The 18628-nt window shown below is 39.5% G+C and overlaps 1 protein-coding gene and 1 non-coding gene across 3 annotated transcripts in view; one reads left to right on the top strand and one right to left on the bottom strand.

Annotated features, from left to right (window-relative positions):
• The window catches only part of bnl (fibroblast growth factor branchless), a 57029-nt gene that overhangs the window by 28208 nt on the left and 10193 nt on the right, over positions 1-18628 (top strand). The window lies entirely within an intron of this gene.
• Positions 18248-18321, bottom strand: TRNAT-AGU (transfer RNA threonine (anticodon AGU)). Its single transcript has one exon. It is a non-coding gene; the product is annotated as a tRNA-Thr (tRNA).

Genomic DNA, 18628 nt, shown 5'->3' with positions numbered 1-18628 from the left:
TGAGCACGTAGAGTTCGGACAACAACTGCAGCAACAGCAGCAGCAGCAGCTAGATTCTGCAGTTACTGCAGCTTTGTTAGCGCCGCCGCCAACGCGACTGCAGCTTGGCGATTTTAATCGCGCTGTTACTGCCGACGCGACCGACGCCGCCAGGCTCGACTGCATAATTTATAAAATCCATTTTAATCAGCGCGCGCGCTGAGCAAAAAATTACTTTGTCTGCATTTAAATGGCACAACAACAACAAAAATCAAAAATAAAAGAAGTTAAGGACAAGAAAAACTCTATAAAACAGGGCAATAAGCTGAACTTGGCCCAGCGGCAGGTGTCTGGACTACTCGTTCTGGGCAACTACGTGCCGTAGGTGTGTTAATTCGAGCTGATTGCGTAGCGCATCGGAGCCGCCGCTTTGCTCATTGAGTTGTCAGTTGGCTTGTCTCCGCCTTGCCAACTGCCCCATGATAAATGGCCCACAATTATGTCGGCTGCGTCTATATCTGCAGCCATCGATGTTCTGCTTCTCTTTGCTTTTGCTATTGCTCTTGCTCTTTTCGTAATTGTTGTCGTTGTTCTTGTTGTTGTTGTTTGGTTCAAAGGCAGCACTGCCGGCAAACATAAACTAAAAAATTAAAAAAAAAAATACAAAAAAATACAAAACATATACCAACAACAACGAAAGCTATGCTAATTGAATAAACACGCCGAAACGCGCGAGAAAGCAGCGCCTAGAAATCTCTTGCATCTAAAGTTAGTCACTTTTGCATGTGTATGTGTGTGTGTGCGTGAGTGTGCGTGTAGTTATGCTCTACACAAATTGGCACAAGTAGTAAAACAATTCTCAAACTTATATATCGAGCAAACGTAAAACACGCACATATTTGACGCGTTTAAAATCGCGCGCGTTTTCTTTGAAACGTAAATCCATTTCTGTTATTAACATTATTAAAGAATGTGATAATTTAACATTATTAAAGTAATTATTTATGTTTATACCCTGATTTTGAAGTCTATTTTGTAAAGTTTTTAATCAATTGAAAACTTTTCACTAATAAACCAATTTTTTTATTAAAATTGATTTTTTTGCTTGCAAAAAAATATTAATTTGTATCAATTATTATATTAAATTGACTGCTACATGACGTATTTATTTGTATAATCATTCATTAATCAGTTTTATAAGAATCTTATACATTTTTTTCGATAAGTTTTCCTTAGTTTTCTGGAATGTCTATAAATCTTACTTACATTTCATCGAGACACTTCTGTTGCATATAAAGTGACCTCGTCTACTCCTGCGGCTGCTCAATTCATCTGTGGTAATTGAAGAGCAACATTTATTGATCTTGTCGCTTGTCACCGACTGTGGGTCAGTTTGCCAATCGGCGAAGCAATCAGCAGAGAGTGCAGCAGCCATGTGCATTTGTGTGTTAGGAGTGTTCCCTCAATCAGCGGGCTGCAGTGGCCTGCAGTTGGAGTTGTGAGTTGTTGCCCTTCTGCCTTACTAACTTAGTGTTTGATTTGCAATCAAGCGACAAATCAGCGCCAAGTGATGGACAATTGCTCTGCCAGTTCGATCATTATGCACAAAAATGTCTGTGCTATGGCCCGTACACAGGGTCATTAACTGACAAGCAAGGCGCGTTGACTTCTCCGGTCAAATTCATAAATCAGCTGCCCTCCAACTAGGCAAAAGACACACACACACACTCTCCCACTCTCTCTCCGTCTCTCTCTGTTAGCACATTCAATTGAGCTGGAATGCAGCACCGCTCTTAAGATAGATCGCACTTGCGGATAAATTGATGATACGATGGGGGCAGGCGCAGCTGGCAGACTTCAAGGAACGGAAAGATCCATTGACTAATAGTGTTAGATTCGCGCACGGCGATAAGCGTTTTGTTACCAGTCCAAAACTAGCCCGCCAATTGTCATCAATTATATTGATTAATAGTATTTTTTTCGCCAGCCCGGCCCCCATTAGCTGCTTTTGGAATCGAGAACTGCGCAGCACTCGCTCATACAATGGCCATAAAAAACTATATTAAATATATGTATATATATATATATATATATATGTCGCCCAGTTAAATGTGTCAACTCTTATCGGTTATTGGCCCGCGAATTTTTGATAAGAATTCGTTTTAATCGCGAGCTTTGCCAGAAGCTCCTGATGTGCCCAATTGCAAATTGGAAATCGTCAGCTGACTTCAGCTTCCGGCGATATTATGTAATTATTTGCCTTTAGGCAGCTCTTCAGCTTCAATGGGCAGTCTAAGATTTTTCTGTAAGGCTCTGCAAATGATCAGAAGCAGCTAGAACTAGCTAAGCAGCTAACCATTTCCGGTTTAAAGGTTCTGCACTTTAGATTAGACTATCTCGCGTGTTGACAATGAAGTCATGGAAAAAATTAAATTTTGTATTGTCCATTAAGAGTATTAACTATATAATAATATAATGTATAACTATTAAAAAAGCTAAATAATTATATGTATTTACATTAAGCAGAACAACCAGCTGCAGATTAAACTATTAAAATTATAAACTGGCTTGACAAGTAGTTAAAAATATAATCGGATTGGGATTAAGTTTATTGAATTGTGATGTAGTCTGCCAAGCAAACAATTCCTACGAGAGCTTGTATTGTACAGTATTTTAACATATATATATGTATCATATTCAATAAATTATATTGTGTGCACATAAATGTTTGTTCTACACTCGAGAGGTTAAAAATGAAATTGTATAAAATTCTTTTTTATTTTTTTATATATTTTCTGAAAATAGCTTATTTTGATAGAGTAGATTGGCATATATTTAAATATATTTTTAAATTTATTAAAAAAATGTATTCTGAATTACAAAATGCGTTTCAAAGCTGATTATAAATTGACGTTTGTTTACCTTATGAAGTTTTCTTCTTGGGCAAGCAATTTACCTTTTCATAATTAGATTTTATTATATTTAGATTTTATTATTATTTTCTTTATTATGATTTTGTAATTCCTACTACTCTAATATTCAAAAATCTCTTGCTTCCGCTGAAGCAACACACTTTGTTGGTCTGGCGAATAATTTCAGCTCCATTTCCTATAAAACACATAGACCTATAAATATATATAAAAAATATTCAAGAATGCGCACACACACACGCACATTGACTCAGTTTCGGTATAAACAAAAGAGCGAACCGGAAGACGGCATAATAAATGCGGCACTCGCAACCTATGCAGTTGGCTATGGTAATCCACTTAATTATCAGCGCAGATACAAAAGTATCTATAAGTTGTACTTAATATGAATGTACTTTATGATCCGAACTGACTGCAGTAGTCCCTAGTCGATGTCGTTGTCGTTGTCAACGCAGTTGTGGATGTAGCTGCTCCTGCTGCTCCTCCTCCTCCTGCTGCTGTCTCACTCAAGTGCATTTTTATGATCGCTCATTAAGTTTATGGCTTTTAATTTGTCGGCCTTTGTGTGTGCTGCATTGATAAGCGATCATCTCAATACCAAATCTCAGTCTCGATCCCACACACACACACACACACACACACGCACAGCACTTAATGTGCGTGCAGCTTGTTAGCTAGACACATAGAAAATGATTGATATTTGTTTTCGATATTTTGTTGCACATTTTTCGTTGCGGCAGTTGCCGCGATTTATGAGGCAAGGGTTTAACAGTATAAGTTCTTCTTTTTTTTCAAAGAAAGCGTGTGAAAAACGATTTTTTATTGCATTAGAAATTAACTGAGCTATGGGTGGGCTTCAAAGAGTTGCCAAGCGGCTCGATTTGCAGAGCTAAAATGGCCGATCTATTTAAGCTCGGTTGTTGAATGTGAACTGAAATATTGAACTACTAATGATGATCAACTAGAGTGCTGAAAGAGTTCCAGCTTCGAGATAGGTAAACGGAGCCAAGGATTGAAATTAAATGTAAAGTATTTCTAACAAGAGAGAAAATTTGCTTTTCCTCACCAACTAACTGCAGAGAAAGCTAAGCTGCAATCCATGCCAACTGCAAGGTAATAAACAAAGTCAAACTATAAATTAATCCAACAGCTACTGAGTTCAGTTTCTTAGCAAGTGTATAAAATATTCGTTGGAAACGTTTAGAGACTCGAGCTCCCTGCACTTCAGGCTTATCATTTGAATACTAATGTCTATAGATTTAGTCTACACTTAAGTACTTTATTTGCCAAGTACGCACTTGCTCCACTGACCGACTTCGATCACACAATTTGAAGTAATGCAACTGGCCATAGAGTTGAGTTGGGTACTCCTACAACTGCTCCTCCCCGAGCTGCTCCTCCGGCTGCTCTGTCCATGCAAATCCTTGCCAAAACACGTATCACACAATCAGCTAATTGGCTGTGCGTTTTGGTGTCGTCGCATTTTGTGGCTTTCATTAGCATTGCGAAACGGGAGCCTCGCCCATAAGGCGCTCTTTAATGGCCCGTACGTGTTGCGGATTTCAGTAATTAATGTGAGCCGCGGTGACCTTAACAGTGTGTTGTCAGACTGATTAAAAAGTGTTGGGAAACAAGTTGTAAATGCACGCAAATGAAACGGAAAACGGCGACAAATAAAGCGAATATCCCAGGAATGCCAACAGCTCATCGAACGGTTTTCTGTTTATTTATTTCATTTCTTATTTTATTTTTATCTCATTTTATTTGCATTGCAGTTTTGTTAAGTCATTTTTAATGGACAATGAATGCTACCAGTTGGGCCCAGTTGTCAGCCTAATTAAAGCGAACATGTGCCAAGATCAATGTCGCTGGCGCCGCGATTTGCCAGAGAGTTCGTGCTGCTCGGGCGTATCTGACAGATACTTTTAGCGAATGCAAAAACTTTTGCACAAAACTGCAAAATTAATTTATGCCATATTAATAAATGACTTGTTTTCTGGCTTAATTGCGTTCTTTAAAATAATTCACTGACAAATTGATTGAGAGCGTTGAGAGGAGGGCGGGAGCAGCAGCACAACACACCCCACTTGTTGAACGAGCGAATTATGCGCGGTTTGCATGCGATTTGTGCGCGACATGCGAATTTTGATGGCTGTCGCTCGTTGCGCCTTGAGACAGATGGCATTGAACTTTGCGGGCTCAAATTGAGCTGAAGCTGAGCCACATTTGCGATATCTCAACTACAGCCTAATCTACATGGCCTTTATGCAGCTCCGCCTTTTTGCTATGCTAATGAAATGCTTTGCAAATGAGAAAAGGCCCTTTCTTTGTATCCATCTTTTTCTCTCTCTCTCGTTTTTTTGGCAGCGTAGGACGTGACGGTGTCGTGAGTGGCTCATAACAGTGAAAGAGCCTGAAGAGTGGCTCCAAATAATGTCAACGATTTGCATGCAAATTGCAGCAAAAGTTTGCCTTACTCTAGTCTATTTTGGCCTGCTTTGCATAAGGAAGTTAGCGCTAACAAGGCCGTTAAGGCCATTCAACTTGGCGATGACGTTGCGAGGGTGGCAGCCGGGCCTGGCAGTCAAAGTGCAAATATGTGACCCAACGCCAGCCAGCCAACGCCCACACATTACTCAAACTCACGCCCAGACGCAGAACTACAATTCAATTCGCAAAAAGGATGCTGCGCTGCCCTTTTAACCGCAGCCTAATGAAGCTGAAGTTGCGACTGCGACTCTGACTGTGGCTCTGACTGTGGCTGCTGCAGATGCTGCGGCCCTAGCTCACAGATACCACTGCAGCTGGGCTAAATTTAGCGACTGCCGCTGCCTGCCACCACCGCCGCCGCCGCCGCCGCCTACGATAAATCAAAGTTAATCAGATCTAGTTTCGATTGGGTTTTTATGGGCCGCGCATTGGCCACGCCATTTAAATTAGCTGCCGGGTTATTTATCGCATTGTTGCCGCTCGCAGGTTTCGTTCGTTTTAGCGCCAGGATGCCAAACGGACAGACAGACAGACAGCCAAACAGACAGACACTGACAGACGGCTCAGACACAAAGGCCCAGACTCCGCGACTGCAAATGGTAGCCGTTGCCTTGTCTTGTGCTTGTGGCTCAGATCAGAGCAGCGCAGCGAAACGAAGCGGAACTGCACGGCTGCCAATGGCTAGCCGATAATTACGCATATTTTGTTGCCTGTTTTGATGGCGCTCTTTAGTTTTATTCAATTCGTTTTTGCATACCCTCACCACCGCCAGAGGATACTATAAACTTGTCAAACAGTTGGCCAAGCCAACTATTTCGCAATTGAATGGCAATAAAAGCTAGAGAGCTCGTTAGACTTGGGCGAATGCAAGGCAAACAAATCTGAGAAATTAACCTTAATGAAGTTTAAATATTATGAAAATATTGTTGAAAAGGTAATGTAATTAAAATAAAATAGAAAAGAGATGTGGACAAACGAAAAAATTTATCCTTTAATATATGAACTGAACAAATTTGATTACAAGTATAGAATTTTGATTCATACAAAATACAATGGAACCTCGTTATACCGACGGTCTAAGAATCGTCGTTATATGTACATGGAATATAATATAACCATATACGCTGGCTCGTATAAGTTTGTCTGGGGAAATATCCGGAATTCGCTTACTATATGTCTACATGAATGTCAATCAGCAATACGCAACTAAATCAGCTCAAGAGCAAATCCACTTCGGTGTGTTAATGATGAGCCGCCTGAGAAAAGTGCTTAAAGTTCAATTTCTTATAAAAGAGATCGGCCATCGTTGGGTTTTTAGTAGCTGTTAAATGGCAAGCGACACAGTCGGTGGTCTTCAGCAGCGATGATGCTAGTGCTTGGCTTGTTTTTAACACCCAGGCACGATGGACCGGACCGGAGAGCAGACCGAGACGAGACCGCAAGTCAAATGGGTTTCAATTTACACACTTGTCGCCTGCTCCTCGAGCGCCGCTTGCCCACATATTTGCCCGGCTGAGGATTGGCCATGGCCTGGCCGGGCCAGGCGTTGTCAACGCCTGAACTAAGGCGCTTATTTATTTGCACAGAGAGAAAGAGAAAGAGAGAGAGGGATGGAGCTAAAAGAATGTATCGTATCGCAATTATAAATCAGTTTAAGTCGCTTGTGGAGCCCCTGACATTAAGCAATGAAACCTTTGAGCTTTGTTTAGCTTTGTCAAGTGGGTTGGCTGGCTGGCTGGCTGGCTAACTGTCGCCTCGTCTGTCTGGCTGTCAATCCTGGGGCGGCTTTCCACGCTCCGTGTGGCACCTTTGTTTGCGCAACGCTGCCAGCTGCTGATTGCCAAACATTGGCCAATGTGAATGAATAACTGAACAAATGACTGATTGCCAGCAAGTTATCAGTATCTATCAGCTCAGATCTCGCCAGAACTCACACGGATCTCTCTCTCGCACACTGAGATACAGATGTATCTGCATATGCAGATATATGCACAGTCATGTCTGTGTTTGCTAATAACTCAACAGCTAATCAGCTTGCTTGATGGGCTGGCGGGAACGGAGCGGGTGGGGAACGGAGCGAGCTGTGTAGCAGCGCAGCGTGTAGCCCGCAATTAAACGAGCAGAAATGTATCTTTGTATCTTTTTATCGTGCAACTGCATCAACGTACGTACAAAACAAACAGCACTCCGGCCGCCTAGCCGCAATTGCCAAAGCCCATGCGGAGCTGCGCGGTCTGCCTGCCGCATTAGACAAATCAATTATGCTGTCCCAAGTGGCCCGCCCCGAACTTCTTCAGCGCTTTTCCTTCATTTGGGTGCGGCGCAGTCGTGCAGTTGCTGCGCACACGATTGCGTCGAGACTATCTAATGATTGTTGTCACAAGAGCTGTGGGAATCTGACTTCATTTTATTTACACCTCTAAGCATTAGTTTTCTTTCATTTGCCTTGCCATTTCTGTATGCGTCTAATGAGCTTATAGCCAACACTAGGTTATATATGTTATATATGTATATATGTATGTTCTAGAGAATTATTATAATTTGCGTTATTATTTTCATTGTTTATATTATTATTATAAATGTCAGTATATAGTATATAGCTCTTCAGCCTTATGTATAATATTACTATATTATATATACTTTTATATGCATTTAATATTTCATGAATATTATATTTTTATATATTATCCTAATGGCCATTATTACTATTATTACATTATTATTATTATTTAATTTTTATTTATGTAAAGAATTCTTTATTCGATTATTATTATTATTATTATTATTAAAACTTTTATAATAGAATGACTAAAAAAAAATTATATAAAATAGTCAATCAAGCCCACATTCACTTCACATCTTAGTTGAGCGTAATTCGCATACCCTATTATACCTATTTGTGCATTGAAACACCTTCATAGTTTGCAGAATAGGAATACCTGCGTCCAGAAGGTTTGCACTTAGGTATGACTCAATGGGGCGTGGCTATCATACGATCTTCGCACGCATAAGCATTGAGGCACATATCAATGACAGAGATTAGAGCAAAGTTAAAGCAAGTCGAAAAGTGTCTCGATAGTCGGGTAGATAAGCTGCAAGTCGTCTTGAGTTACACTCCACTCACTATCAAATCAATGTACAAACCGCTCTGAGCGTAGCACTCACACCACATTCAATGCGAAGTGAATATCATAAATGATTGCAAAGCGATTTGCGCTTAGTCGTCTATGGAGAATGGGGTTATTGACGCATGTTTCAGTGTGTTTGATTTCTGTTTTGCGCTCGGGCGTCTGCCCGCTGGCCGCTATAAATAACAATAGAGGCGCAAAAAGGAAAAGTTGCTTAGAAATCGAAACGAAATAGATGCGAGCAGAACTACTTCAGATGGCTAGCTGAGCAATGCGGTTTTTGGCATGTGATTAATGCCTGTCCGTGCTACTCAGTTGTTGATGCTACACAACAGCGAACATTTTTATGGGGTGCAAGAATAATTTTTCCAAAGAAAATATTAATAGAAATGAAAACAATCAAATTGTTGGTATGCGTGTGTGTGTGCGTGTGTGTGTGTGCGTGTGCGTGTGTGGCATGCCACACTGCCCAACTGTCTTGACTTTATTTTCTTGCAACAAGTCAATAAACAAAGCCCAAAACCAAACATGGCAAATCGAATAAAACAAAACAAAAATTTAGAAGAAAGCGCACAAATTTTCATTCATGCTGTAGTTTTTGTTTTTCCTCTTCTTCTTCTTTGTTGCATTTTTGCTAAGGTGTCGAGCTGTAATTTGCATAAATCACAATTGCCTGTCAATCGATAAACGATCTCAACACGCGCGCCAAGTGTGAACATAACGTGGCCAACAAGCAAAATATATGCGCTGTTATAGCCATAACAACAACAACTGCCAACTGCCAACTGCAATGGCAGCAGCAACAACAACAACAACTACAGCCTGGTGGCAAGTGTTGCCCACGATGCATGACAAACGCTCCATGTTCCACTGGACTCTGTGGGGCCTTTGGGGCTTTGGCTTTGGCTTTGGCTTTGGCAATGCGCCAGATCGCGTCTATTGTTAAACGTTTTCCAAATGCTCGACTTTTTATTGCGGCTGATTGCACAGTAGGCGAATTGTTGTTGTTGTCGTCGCGTGTCTGTGCTGCGAATGTCTACAAATGCTACAAGGTGGTCGCGACATTAGCCGACAAATGCATTTGACAAGCGCTTAACAAGCAATGAGGCTGCCGGATCAACAATGCATCGTTAAAGGAGTGTTTGCAAATGATGTATTAATTATGATTTATGAATATTTTGTTGAATGAATGATTTGATTAAGGCCATCAAGTTGCTGCTGAGTTAAAGATACAACTATGGGGATACAACTAAGTATATAAAGCAGAAAGTTAGTTGAAAATTAAATTAGATTCACTTTTATCAAATTTTAAATGGGTAATTTCACTTTCTGTCAACTTTAGGAAATCTTATTTGTTTTTTTATTAGCCCTACCTGAACACACCTTTGGAATCTCACAGTTCATAAATTCTCCTTTTTCTCAAATTGTCTATTATTATTAATTATATTTTGGTTCTCTCAGATGTCTCTGAGCTGGCAGCTTCCAGGCTGCTACTGCATCTTTGATTCAGCCCCAGGCCAGACGCGCTGTTCCCACAATTTTTCAGCTGGAACACCCTCAGCTGTTGTTGGCGCATTCGCTTAGTCAAGCGCTTATTCAATCAAGCGTGCAAAACATTCAGTGTATGGACTCAAGTGTATAGCAATACAATTTCATGCCGCATTATGAGGTCAATTAAGGCAAACATTTAAATAATAATTAAGAGCGAGGCGTAAACCAAAATGGAAACAAATAGAATAATGGGAAAGCGATATAGAATCAACATTTCCATAATGGCTTAACACATCATAAAGATTTTCTCAGCCCAATAATATATTTTCGTTTTTTTTGGTAGTATGCGGTCATGTAACGTGGAAATTTTCGAATTTAAAAACTTTACAGATGGCCGCGATGAAAGCAACAATTTTCCCCATTTATGATGCGTGTCGGTGACAATAAAGCCGCCAAAGATACATAGATACATGGATACACAGATAGTTGCAGTAGAGATACTAGCTGTTAGGCATGCGCTTATCTCAATTTTACGTATTTGTTGATTTTTTGTTAATTTTTATGTGCATTTGGGGAAGTGGAGCAGAGACTTTCACTCTCGATTCCCTGCCTTATCGATATCGCCCCGATAGCATATACATGCATTTGGTATTTGTATATTTATATTTGTATCTATATCTATGTTTTATTTATAGTATCTCTGTTTATTGGCTGTTGCGTGCTTTTAATGACAGATTTCGTATGTCTCCATTATGGACTTTTTATTTTTTATGGCATCTTTTATAAGGCCTGGCAATTGGGCAACAGTTTCGTTAATATTGTTTATAAATAACTTTAAATGGCATTTTGGATATTTTAATTTTAATTAATGGCCAATTACCAGGAGTATGTTATAGATTTCATGGAATTTCTGTTAATATTTATGAGCTCTGACTTTTATAAAGACTGACAGCGGTCAGCTAATAAACAAGAATCATAATAATAGAATTCGCTCTTTTATCTACGCACCCAACTCACTCAGGTCTGGTTTCGGGGCTGGGGCACTGGAAATTCGATAGTTTTCTTATAGGGGATCTGGTAACCCTATATGGAGTGCTAAGAGAACCTGCTTCGCCAAGTCCAGGCGAGAGGAGAGCGCAGCTCACAAGTCATTTATGATGAGTGAATATATAATATACATACACCATCTGAAGCTGAAAAGTATCTTTGTCTTTCTCTATGGTTTTATTTGCATTTGAAACTGTATCTATATCTATCGGTGCTCGTATTTACAATTTTATAATTGAGTCTGCAAATGTATCCATATGTAAACAGTTGGATCTGTAAAGTCAGCAATTGATTTATTTGCACAGTTGACTTCATATCGCACACCAAATGTATCTGCAGCTCCCAACTATCGATGTATCTGTATCTGTTGCTTTGCCAGATGAGGTAACACTTTAAAAAGTATTTGCTCTTTTCATATTTGTTTTAAAATTTTAACTGGCCGCCAAGGCGGGCGTTTAGTTTGTTTATCACATTAAGTCCGCTACTTGCAGTTTGTATCTTGCAGATACACACACACACACACATATGTATGTATATATAAACATTTGTTCGTTGCTCGCCTCGTGCCTTGCGATGGTGTGAAGTGCGAAATACCAACAACAACAACAATTTGCATTTGCGTTCAATGAGCCACTGACCTAAGCCAATATATTTTGCATTGTGCTGGCCGTGTACAAATGTATCTGTATCTGTAGCTGTAGCTGTAGCTGTGGCTGTAGTTGTATCTGTAAATGTATCTGCAATAGGTAGCTTGCCTGTCTGTATTAGTGTGTGTATGTGTTCGGCTCGTCGTTCATTTGCGCCGATAATTATGACGTGTGCGCGCAATAGCAACACCAACACCAACAACAACAACAACCGAAATTGCTGACGTTGCACTGTTTGTTGTTGTTGTCGTTGCCGGCCACTCGATAAGCGACACCGTCGCACTTTTCATTTTTATTTTGCTGCCCGGCTTCCACTGCAGCGCACAGCTCGTTTTACAGATACTTTTTACAGCCTGTGTTTTATTTTGTGGTACGTTACAATTACACACGAATTTCTGCTGCTGCTGTTGTTGTTGTTGCTGTTGTTGTTGCATTTGGCCTGCTAATTTATTTGCAACATTTGCTGTTTGCTGTGAATTAATTGCAAATGCCACTAAGCGCGCTCTGCGCTATTTACGCGCGCACAAACACAGCTGCGGCTATGAAATGTATCTGTGAGGCACATTGTTGGCTTAACTAACACCCGATGCACCCGGGCACATTATGCGTGCTGGCAAATAGAGCGCATGAATTGGTGGATGCATCCGTATCTGTATCTGTATCTGTATCTGTATCTGTATCTGTATCTGTATCTGTATCTGTATCTGTATCTGTATCTGTATCTGTATCTGTATCTGTATCTGTATCTGTATCTGTATCTGTATCTGTATCTGTATCTGTATCTGTATCTGTATCTGTATCTGTATCTGATATAGTTATGCCTCTACCATTATCTACATCTACGTAGCTACATCTAGGCTTACATCTATCTCTGCTACAACATTTAAGGAAGCATTAGCTGTCATTAACAACTTTAGCCACAACAATTCAACTCTAACTAATTGAAATATTTGCTTCTTTGAAAGAGAGCGCGACGAGGCGAGGGTGCGAGGGTGTTGCAGTACATGTCAAATGTCTAGCGGGCTGACAGCTAAAAATATATTTGCCCCTTGACGTTGACAAGGCGACAATTTAGCTGCACGCACAATAACACAGCCACAGCAACAACAACAATTCGTTGCGCTCCAGATTCCAAGTATTTAGATGTCTACCATTCACAAGTATATATATTTGGCTATATGTATCTCTGTGCCCTGGGGCGTGTAATATGTGTGTCAGCAGGCAGCTCCAATGCCAATTCGATTTCGTATTACCAATCCGTAGCGAACCAAATCGTATCCCTTGACATGGCTAAATCATGTCAAACTGACGTAAATGACGTCGTCCGTAATACAAATGGAAACGCTTTGAACTTTGACTGCAGCTCGAATTTACAATATGTTTGCAGAGCGCCCATTTCCCCACTTTCCCCACATGTCCAATCAGACTACTGTTTGGGGAGCCATTACATTAATGGGTGCTCTGTACGGCTCGTCGATTATGTGGAAAGTCGAGCAACAAGCTCTTAGCTGTGGGAGAAACTTTTGCCTCGAATGTGATATTACAAACGAATATAAAGTAATATAGAAGATTCAAGAATTACTTAGAATTCATTGCGAATATTTGCCAACCATTTCATCAAAATTGCAATTCTACTTAGGTGTATACAATGTATTTAGAAAATTGTTTTATGGAATATTCTACTTTGTTGACGCACCACAGCTATCTATTTCTAGAAAACCCTAATTCAATTGAAGCTTCCACTTGGAGCATGCCGACAATAACAAGTCACTTAATATGAAAATCAAATAAAGCAGATAATTTTGATAGAATTTATGCTACGGCCCACGCGATAAGCTTCAATTTAGCGAACTTTTCAGGGTCAGCTCTGTTCAGAGTTTCAGTTGCCACGCACAGCGCTGGGCACTGTTATAGAACCAAAAGTAGCAGCAGCACCCGCTGCACTACAATCGTGATGTGTGCCTGTGTATGTGGCAAATATTTGCATATAGCATTAAGCTGATCTATCTTAAGTGCTAGAGGGCACTACACTGCGCCCTATCCTCCTTATCATTATGTGACACATTAAGGCTCTCATTAAATTAACAACAAAGTTGGCAGCAAAGCAGTCAACAAAGCGTGAGATAAGAGTTGTTATTTGCTGTTGCATTAAATGCAACAAGCTTGGCTCGAGACTCGGCCAATAAAGTGTGGATTTAATTACCAACTGCAAATTGTCAGAAATCAATTAGACAATTTGTCACATGTTTGATTTATGCGGCAAATAGATAAATGTATCTATATTTTTCGCATACAATTTACATACATATATACATATATATAAATCTTTTAATTACATGCCCGACATGCAGACATGCAGACATGCATACATGCGGCCAAAATGAACTGTTATAAGCCGCATGTTTTGCACGCATCGCTGTCAAAGCCCAAACTGTCAATTGCCATTTGGTAGACCCGTTCGCCAAAAGCCTACCCCGACCCAGTGCAGCCGTCCGATCGCCCGCCTGTCAGCGTCTTACTTCAATGTCTGGTTAGACTGCATTTTTTTATGCCACACAACAAAAAGAAAAGAAAAGCAAAAAAAGTCGGAAAAAAAAGAAATACACACAAAAATAGTTGCTACATAGAATCCATAAAACATTTTTAGCATTTGCAGACGCTCAGCTTTTAAAATTGTCTGGCACACAGATAGAAGTCTTGTATGCGGGCAGCTGACTGTCCGCACCGACTGTCATCGGGCGGAAGTCTTCGGTCGCACACTTCTGGTGTCAGCGGATCGATGTTTTGTCTATAATAGATATATGGGTTAAGCGAATGATCAATGGCCCGTTGTGGCTGGTGCAATGTGTTTGTGGTTCCGCCGAGTTGACTGACGGCATAGATCAGATCACAGTGGTTCTTGACAAAGAATTATGGACCGCAAAGATTAGCATGCGCTGGAGTAAGTCTGCAAGAGATTAGAAATAATTTATCTCTTATCGATCATAGACTATGCTCAATAATAAGATGGGATGCTGCAAGAAGATCAATGGGTTGGTGTTGATTAACGAGCTCTTAGAGGATACAGATAAAATTAAATATTATTTTGTATTAGTTACAGCGAATTCCTAGATGAAATAAGATCAGTAATTAAAGTAAAGAGATCATTCATTGAATGGAGTAATATGATATGAAGAAAACTTTCTTTGATAACTATAATTCTATTCCTCATCATAAATCAAAGTTATTGTGGCTTTGTTGAGAAACAAAAGATTCTTGATGACCAATAAAGAAGAAGAAAGAAATTAAATCAGCTGCTGAGGAATTTGTAAAATCTACTCTAAAAACGAAATGTCCAAATCACTATATAATATTTCTTGTGACATCAATATATATTTCTTGTATGACTGCAGCATATAAAAGATTATCTTTAACTTATCTTAGCATCTTTCACGTATATTTATGGAATATATTATCTAAAATGAAACTTCAGGCTGAACCACTTTGTATGCAGCTTTTGCTCGCCGCTGGATCGCTAACAACTTATGTAAATTGATTGGACGATAGTTTAATTGAATTGAACATGAATTTAATAGCTGACACACTGAGCGGCTGACAATTGCAGATATAACGATATGATCAATGGATGCATTTAAAACCGATCACAGCCTCTAATGGCCAGTCAGCCAGGTGAGTCAACACCTGCCCTCGCGTCACTGAATAGTTGTGCGTAGAGCTGGGACCTAAACCTGTCGCCTGATTCTTGGCCTAAAAAGCTGGCCGGGCCCAAAAAGCGGCAGGAGGCAGTCGCCGTTGCAGTTGCAGATGCAGATGCTGTTGGCGATGCCGTTGCCGTTGCATTTGCTGCCACAGACGCAGCCACAGACGACGCCACTTGTCGTGTCGTGTCTCAAATTAATTAAAGACTCATCTACATATTTCATTTCCACTCCAACTGGTTGGGCAGATACAAGGAAATGCGGAAAACCAAAACCAAAAAAAATATATATATAAGAAAGAAAGACAAAAACTAGACGCTGACCGCAAAGTTGACAACGACATCGACTCTGACTGTGATGCCGACTGCGACGCTGGCAGAGTCGCGCGCAGCGGGCGCCTTCAAATTGGCCTGTCATTGAGTCCGGCGGGGCGGCAGCGTCAAACGGAGGCGTGGCACCTTTACGAAATGCATTCAAAAACAAATTTTTCCCTCTCTCAAGCTTTTAACAACTTCTTTAAAAATTTTTGACATGGTTTTAACATGTTTTTTCCTTATACAACTTTTTTTTTACAAATTGTTTGAAGTTTTTGGTTTTTCAAATTTTCATATATATTTTTTTGCTGTTCAGCTTGCTTTAATTTGTAAGAACAACATGCTATACATTTGCTGGCATATTTTCTATTCAAATCAGCCGAACTTTCACTGGTAAAACTTGGTTAGACTTTTACGGCAAAGCAGCTTAGGGGACTCGCCTGGTGGGCCCCATACTTTACACATTATTAGTCTGATTTAATCAAATCAAGGCACGCTCAATAACTACGTTCATTTTTCATTAATGAATTGGGACTCGGGAGATATCATTCAAGATTTGGTCATGCTCTTAAACGGTAGCTTCCTATGTGGCATGGCCGCTGCCAGTGAAAGCCACTAAGACTTATGGATAGTTATGTTTAGATGCTTAGTTCTAGCTCCGCACAGCTGGGGCCCTGACAAATCCCATCAATGTCTGCGCTTTTATCATGACAATAGATCGGGGACTAATCAAAAATTTCTTCAATATGCAATTTCATATGCGATTATCTTACTGTCATTTGTGGGCGTGGCTCTATTGCCAAGAACTTTGCCAATTTGTAGCAACCCCTAAGCATCAGCTGTCAATGGGTTTTAATAATTTATACTTATGCGCATTTGTCCTATCGGATATTGGCATCGGATATCCGTTGACAACCCCCAAAAGACATGTTAATGCAATTCGGTTATTGGCAAAGCCGAGCCGAACAATAGCTCCATAGGCATCAGGGGGTTAAACAAAGTAGGAAAAAAGGTAGTCAACTGTATAAACTGTGTGCGAATTGAATATATAAATAAATTGATATGATATGTATTTCAATATATCTTGAGCTTCTTATAGGGGTGAGCCTGCTGTGGGATTTACCATCCGTTTTCACTTTTATAGAAGTGTCTCTTCTCTTCCCATTAAATCTTTTACGACACCCAAATATAAGACTCTTATCTAAGCGCCCGCAGTTGCGGATTCTTTCTCTGCTCGTTGGAAGTCGGAAGATTTATTGTTTTTAAAGAGACAACTCTATAAACCGCAATTAATTAGTGTTTAATAGCTGCAGTTATCTGTGAGATACAACTGTATTTTGATGGATATGCGCTGTCGCTGTGAATGCTATTAAATTGTCAAAATACGCTGGCACAATACATAAATAATATACGTATATACATAACCATTTAAATATATAAAGAGGCAGAAAACATAAGTCGATCATAAAAACGGCGCACAGTAGTAAAAGCCCATTATATGGGCCTCTATAGGGCTGCTGTCAAATTATGTTAAATATCCACAAAAAGCGCGGCATAAATTGTATTATACGTCACACATTATATTCGTTGTGAGCATAATTAAACATATAATGGAAATTACATTCTCAAATATATTCATGCATTTTTAAATTTAATGTTTTGTTCATCAGCAAAATAAAAAGTCTTTGAATTTTTTTTGTTTTTCATTGTTAACCTTTATTGAAGAGCCGATCATAAATTTAATCATTATCGACTGTCGAGTCGGCGACAAAGTCTCGAAATTAAGGCCTCATTAGCATAAATTGTGCGCCTGCAACGGTGATTAAACACGAAGGGGAAAATTTTTTGGTGAAGTTTGTCGCATAACTCAATCGCGTACACCTTCGAGAACTTCGACTTTTGACAGTCATATTTTGACATTTTAATTATTGGAAGTGCGTGCCTCCGACTGACTTTTCTACGTGCTTAATATGTGGGCAATTTAAAGCAGCTCAGATGCGTGCCTTGAATTTCGGATATTCATTCAATTCGGATTCAAATTTGTTTGATTCTGCATATTGTTCCTGCTCGGCCCCACAATACATTTCACAGTTGGTTCAATGAACTGTCGAGCAATTTGTGGGCTGCCAGCTCATTTATTGTTCAATAAATGATCATTCGGGTATTTGTTATTATGCATTGATTTCACACCTCTGTGAAGTGTAAAGAATTATCAGTTTATATTGGTTTTTTTCTTAACATCGGTGGATCAAACTTGATCCATAAACATTAAGATTATTGGGTGTTTTATTAAAAAAAAAAAAATAATAGTCTTAGTAAAGTTCATAAAAATTTTTCTAGTTTATAAAATAATTGATTTTTATACATTTCTATTAAAAAAGTAATTTAAAATTTAAATCTTGATATACAAAATATATTCTTTATAATTTTATGCTTTCTTAACTTACAATTAAAATAGATAATAGAATTTATATGTATTAATAATAAATTTAAAAAAAAAATTAACGCACACATCAGTATGCTAGGCCCCGGCGAGATTCGAACTCACGATCTCCTGTTTACTAGACAGGCGCTTTAACCAACTAAGCCACGGCGCCACACGCAAGCAGTGCTAACGAACAATCAATACAAGCAGCCCATAGAACTTTGTTCTTGCGTACATTGTATGGACATGCTTGTTCTCACGCAGCTATCGTTGTTGTTGTTATTGCTTTAGGGGTTATATATAGCACAGGCAGCTCAACAACAGAAAGAGCGAGAGCGCAAGAGCGAGAAGACAAAACAAGAACAAACTCGCAGAAGCAACAAAATGCGTGGAATTTTCATAATTTTGAGCGATTCGTTGTACGTCCCACACACACACACAATTCAAACTAAAAGTGTTCATATGTTAAAAACATATAT

The sequence above is a fragment of the Drosophila navojoa genome, chromosome 2 (assembly GCF_054131105.1).
Source record: "Drosophila navojoa isolate 15081-1374.11 chromosome 2, UAZ_NAV_1.0, whole genome shotgun sequence".
In the NCBI taxonomy this organism is placed as follows: Eukaryota; Metazoa; Arthropoda; class Insecta; order Diptera; family Drosophilidae; genus Drosophila; species Drosophila navojoa.
Note: the sequence above shows the minus strand (reverse complement) of the source record. Positions and strands in the feature narration are given on the sequence as shown.